General features: G+C 39.9%; 1 protein-coding gene across 1 annotated transcript in view; it reads left to right on the top strand.

The window, feature by feature from the left end:
* The first annotated feature begins 2,729 nt into the window (after positions 1-2,729).
* LOC118332036 (four and a half LIM domains protein 1-like) overlaps positions 2,730-6,196 on the top strand; it is a 9,707-nt gene continuing 6,240 nt past the window's right edge. Inside the window, exon 1 of the mRNA XM_035667165.1 lies at positions 2,730-2,879. The gene's annotated coding sequence lies outside the window, so the exon portion shown is untranslated. The remainder of the gene's footprint in view (positions 2,880-6,196) is intronic.

Raw genomic sequence — 6,196 nt, 5'->3', positions numbered from 1 at the left:
TAAGTAGTGCCATCTGCGGCCTGCGTCAACTCCACACCACGCAAAGGCTCAGACAGGAAATGGTGATGCCTTGCCTTCATAGTAAAAGGACCGTCACGTTTCTGTAAGAAGCGCGAAATGAGTTTGCCTTCACAAATAAAATGTTAAAAATAAGTAAACGGCTGTTGGAGAGAGAGAGTGTGACGCAGGCTGGTTTAACAAGTACGTACTTATTAGTTGTTAACAGGTCCAGTGTTTTTACCAATTAGGCGCAGGATCTATTGGCAGACTAACGGGAATATAATACTTCACTCACCGGTATTTTTTTTATTAGTGCTAGCTAATCAGACGCCAATATCAGGAGTATTGCTGGCCTTTTCTACCCTTAAGACCAGTGTTCCCCCACAACCCGTCTCTCTCCCTTTGGGTTTGACGCCTTTTCTAAACGCGACGACCCCTGATGAAGTGATGATATTCCCTTATGAACTATTTCATATTAACTAATTCAAAACTGTACAATGAACCCAAATAGTGCTCATTAATTTGCAAGAAGTTTGTTGTTAAAAACAAGCTGGATTTGGGTGGACTTTTGAGCAGAATTATTTTCCTGTTTTTTATATAAATCTGTCAGTATTTTTCTTAAATAATTATATTATTTAGCAAATCATATATACCTTAACAGGCTTCTTTTTTTTTTTTTTGTGTTTACCAAATTCCAGGGTCTGTCCCTTGTCCAGAGCATTTGGGCTATTGTTCTGTTCTTACCAACATACATTTACATTTTCCTGCGTACCACACATACACAGAGTATCAATTTTACACCATTTCTAAAATCAAGCAAGGACTCAACGACCGCCTCTTCCACAGGTCTCCGCATGGTCCTACAGTAAGCCCAGCCACACGGACAAACCAACCACTAGCTCTAGATACCGTGTCGGTGGTGAAGTTTTGTGGCCATGTGCTTTTAACACTTACTTCTTGAGAGGCTGAGCTGGATTGCCAAATTGAGCACCTGCCACTCAAATCCTGACACCTCGCGTTCCAAGTTGTAAATTTTAGGAGGAAATAAACACAGCAGAAAATGGAGTCGAAAGGTTCAATCTTTTACCTTGTAAATAAAAAAACAATATTCAACTAAATATGGTCCACTTCAACTTTTTCCAAAGCTTTCAATTTTATCTATATAGTCTTCATCAGCGGGTTTGCTCAGGTGTTACCGGAGACCTCGACATTGTCTAAAGCAGTTTCAAATACGGAAGTAAGAACATTTTTAAGAATGAATAATTGAAAAGATAGAACCATTTCCTTAAGTATTTAATGATTATATAAAACAAGCAGTCGTAAGGAAGGTAATTATGGGACAGGCATAAGTTTGAAAGAGACGTCAATTTTCAAGAATTGTTTTCTATTTTTTTAGTACACTTGCAAGATGTATGACTGAGGAGACACCTGTTAATCAACTTCAACACTACACCAGAGAAAAATCTATTAAATCTGAGATTATTTCCCCCTCAACAGAAATTCACATTTATCTCAAAAAACATTCACATATAAGCCTAAGTGCAGGTGTACCTTTTCACCAAACACAACCTGTATTAACTGTTCTGCGTACTAAAACAGTAGAAAACAAAATCAGACTTCTGCCCAACCAACTGCATGGTTAAAGCTACAAATATGTTTTGATTTAAAGTAATGGGATGCAAATTATTTTAAGTTAGTTAAGAGGATGGATACTGCTGATGGTTAGATTAGCATAAAGACTGGAAGCAGGGGAACAAATCCACGTAATAGCGCCTCTTAAATTTCACTAATGAATATGTTACATCTCATTTATTAAATCTGTACAAAAAAAAAAAGAAGTGGTTTATGTGTCGGACTATTTCTTGGCCGGGAGCAGTGACTTCCTGGAGTTTTGTTGTCACTATGAGGTAGTCTCCTGGCTGTAGATTCATATTTAACGCAGGCACCAGACTGGTTTGGCTCTTGCCAAGAACAACTCATTTTCAAACTGTTTCTTTAAACTTAGAAATAGTAACAGATGAGTAAAACTTGATCTTCACAATCACCAGATCTCAACCCAACCGACACCTATGGGAGATTTTGGAAGCAGCTCTCATCAATACACGACACCACCATTAAAACACAGAATGAGTGAATATATTTTGTGAGAATGGTGTTTCATCCCTTCTGTAGAGTTCAAGAAACTTGTAAAATCTATGCCGAGCAATACTGAAGTTGTTCTGGAGATTTGTGGTGGACCACCGTCTTACTAACTCACTTGACTGAGTTGGTTTTTCCTTTAATTTGGCCCCCATCTGTGGCTTCATTCAGCCATGTGGTTTAATAGTTAAACTGATTGTAAATGATCTAACGTTTGGTCCCCTGAAGGGGAAATTTATACGTATATACATATATAATTTTTATACAGGAACTGTTATGTTTGGCATTAATTTAGAAATGGTTCAGTTCAAGTAAGGCTTTGGTGTGGTCATTGTTAGCGTAAGAATCTGGAAAACTGGATAGAAATTGAGATTTGCAGGGATTTTGTTGGTTACAGATTCACGGAGGGAGATTGGAAGCAAACAACCCCTTAAGGCAGCACAGCGGTCTTAAATGTCCCGCATCATTTTAACATAAACTCTTACTGTTACAGGACTGGTGCCAATGTGGGGGGCGTTCACACACTTTCACACACACACACAGAAAATGTCATAGATATTCATGGAAATGGAAATTGGTCATACGTTGCTGCTGCTGAAGGTTTCTAGTTTTGTCAGCTGCTCGGTTCTGAAAGACATCTCAGTTACTGAATGGAGAGCTGAGGGAGGGAAAGGAGGGAACAGAAGATGAGTGCGGAAACAGAAGGAGTGCGTAGAGAGAAACAGAACAGTCAAAGCGAGGTAGGTTGAAGCACAGCTAACCAGCAGCTTCTGCTAAAACCATCAGGTCTGTCCTGTTGTAGCGGAACATGCTGCGTTTGTTCGACCTCGCTCTACACGACTCAGTACTTTATTCCACTGTCTGGAATGTGGCTCACCAGAGCCAAATAAAACAATTATCTTTCTTTGTAGGCTGATGCGGAGTACAATGTTTATCTGCACTTGCTTCTCAGTTTCAAATACTGATGTGTGTGTTTATTTTTGGGATAATATGACTGGAATCAGGGGTGGGAAAGCTCCCAGCGTAAGGCTGCTGCTGTTGGGCTATGATTGTGAAATACAGTGACCTATGAAGCTGATCTTATCTGATTTATATTAACAATGGATCAAATGACTATGTGTAAAGTGAAAGGTGACGCACTCAGAGATAACGAAAATAATACTTTTTTTTTAAGGCCCATTTTTTATTTAGCTCGCAATTTGTGAGAATAAAACAAACCAAACCGTCACGACATCGTTACGTTCATCGCTTTTGACTTGCCTTGCCATTTAAACGAGTAACCCTTTATCATCAAGTAAAGACCAATAAAGCTAATTTATTCCTAATTTAAAATCTACATTGCAATTACAATAGGTGATAAGATGAAGCATCAACAGAGCCCAGATGTGGATTGTAGCTCAGGATCAAGATGAACAGTTCAAAAGCTTATCTGTTTTTAAAGCCACAGGAAGTCCCATTAACTGGCTGCCATAGCAATGATTAAAGAGTCAAGGGAGTCTTCAAAGTCTGCCTGAAAGCAGAGGTCAACACCTGCAGCACACACTGAAAGTAACACAAGTTCAGCCAGGGTTTATGGTACATGAATCTGTATTAATGACATGTTAATGGCAAGTTTGGAATAGCCAGTACATTACAGAGTCAGAGTGTGTGTGTGTGTGTGTGTGTGTGGCTGGCTAGACTGTGCCAACTTCACCGTTCTGATGGAGACTTCCTGTTTCTCAGTTTTCCACCACATTCTTCAGCGATAAGCTAATGCCAACACACACACACACAGAGACACACAGACAGTGGGTACAAGCAATACACACTATTTTAGTATGTCTGTTCACGTTAGTCCCGGCTGTTTTCCTCTCTTTCTCGTCCCCCCCCCTCCCCTCCGGTTGTGTTTTAAATGTGTGTGTGAGTTTTCTCTCATCCACATTACATGATGTCACCTCTCGTGTTTTATTTTTACACCACAGATCTAGCAGCAGTAGGGTTGAACCTCTGAGAAACAGAACTGAGCTACAATTGTTAAAGTCAGGTGGCTGAAACTTAACGTGGGAAAGAATACAGAGAGAGAGAGAGAGAGAGAGAGAGCGCAAACATGATAGAAAACATAGCAAAACACGAAGAATTCAAAAGATAATCACCGGTCGAGTTTTGAAATTGAGTAGCATGCGTTTTTTTTGTTACTTAGGAGGACATTGCATTTACATTCATCCTTCAGAGACTTGATCAAACCTTAAAGCATAAGGCTGGTGATGTGTGAACAAATGTTGAGCCTACGCAAGTGACCTACGCACGTGACCCATGCTGTTGTGAGCATTTATACTTGTGCGCTGGTGTGTCTGCCTTGTTCTGCAAATAACACCGCCAAAACAATGACAACTGAAACTAAAACCCATGACCCATGAAACGGAAGGCTGAGGGAATACGAGGGGACAGAGAAGAGCAGGTTGTGTTTGTTTGTGTTACAAGAGAGATTCTCAAGCAGCAATATTAACCCTGGATTTTGCCATTCTCCCATTCTCAGACAATGCATACACACCAATCACAATTTTTGCGGTCTGTGTCGCTGCAACGTGCAGTCCCATTTCCAGGGGAAGTGAACGTCATAACATGAAGGGGTTTTACCTTGTGGGACCCAGATGTTTGAGTCTCCACGATGTGACTTTCTGAACAGATTTACGTCCCCACGATGTGATTAATACAAGCACACACAGAGTTGTCCTTGGCTGCAACCCTGCCTCCAGCTTCTACTTCGTGACACAACTTAATTTCACATTTAACTGTTTCCATGGCAATCAAACAGAAATCTTTGTATTGGCAGTTTGGCTACGAGAAAATGATGTATACGTGCTGTCGTGCCATGACGCGGCGAGATTTTATTGCAGAAAAACAAGCAGCAACACTGTCCTTAGAGCCGTCTGACGTCAGTGTAACCTGATTTATTTTCTTTCAACCTGTGTGGATACTGGCTCGCTTCCTGTCAGCCATTGTTTGCCTCCCATCAGATAACGTTTTCATGATGCTGGTAGTCGAGCATTATTATTGCCTGCTCTACAGACCTACGCAGCACTTCATGCAGCCGTGGATTGTATCTCTACCAAGTTTGCCAGTGCAGTTTTAAGGAAGAAACAATAAAAGAGGAACAGAAAGCCCATACACTATCATTTATTAGTTCAGGGAGAGGCAGGAGGTGAAATATAAGGTAATAGGTAAATACTTCCAGTGGAGATAGATGAGTAACCTCACCCGGTCAACAAATAAAACAAGCTGCTGGTTTTTCCATTAATAGGTAATGAATTAGCAGGTCACTGAAAGGAAGATGTATGTCCTCTCCACATGGCGTCTGTCTGTTAAGGAGACAAGACCACAAAAGAAGGTATTTAATCAACTTTATTAACAGTAGCACCTTTAACCTCAGACACATATCTCTGTCAGACAGCAGCATGACTGAAATGTGTGGAAATCTATAAAGTTGAAGGCGAATTGTTTAAACCTGTCTTTTACTTACTGTGTGTTGTTCCATCAGCTGTCGATAAGGATTGTTTCCTTCCTCACCACATAGAAGTGTAAATACACAATTGAATTCAGTTATTTGTTTAGGTTGTAGAGTTCAAGTGTCACAAGACTCTATAAAAGCTGTTTTAGAGGCTTTTTCCAAAAATGTGTGATTAACAGTTTATACTACAAACCCTTCAAATGGTTAAAAGACATCAATTTCAGTTTTTACCATTGTCTCACTGGACAAAATAGATGTTTTAAATGAAATAGTATTTTTAGCCATATGCTTTTTTTGTTTAGTTTGCTGCTGCCAGAGGACAGAGTACAGAGCCATTTACTTCAAATAAGGTCATCTACATACATCGGCTAATAGTAAGTGAAGAGTAAAAAAGGGAAGACAGTTGGATTTACTATAGTTTGGGGTGCAAATTGTACTTTTAGGCATCAACAACAGTGTGGCTCTATGTCAGTCCACCCAATAGTCTGAAATATCTGAAATATCTAACCTGTGACATGGATTGCTATGAAATCTTGTACATTTATGGTCCCCAGAGGATGAATCCTACTG

The sequence above is a fragment of the Morone saxatilis genome, unplaced genomic scaffold, assembly GCF_004916995.1.
Source record: "Morone saxatilis isolate NCDOM2014 unplaced genomic scaffold, NCSU_SB_2.0 Contig20, whole genome shotgun sequence".
NCBI classification, from domain to species: domain Eukaryota; kingdom Metazoa; phylum Chordata; class Actinopteri; family Moronidae; genus Morone; species Morone saxatilis.
The sequence above is the reverse complement of the archived record's forward strand: the minus strand, read 5'-3'. Positions and strand labels throughout refer to the sequence as shown.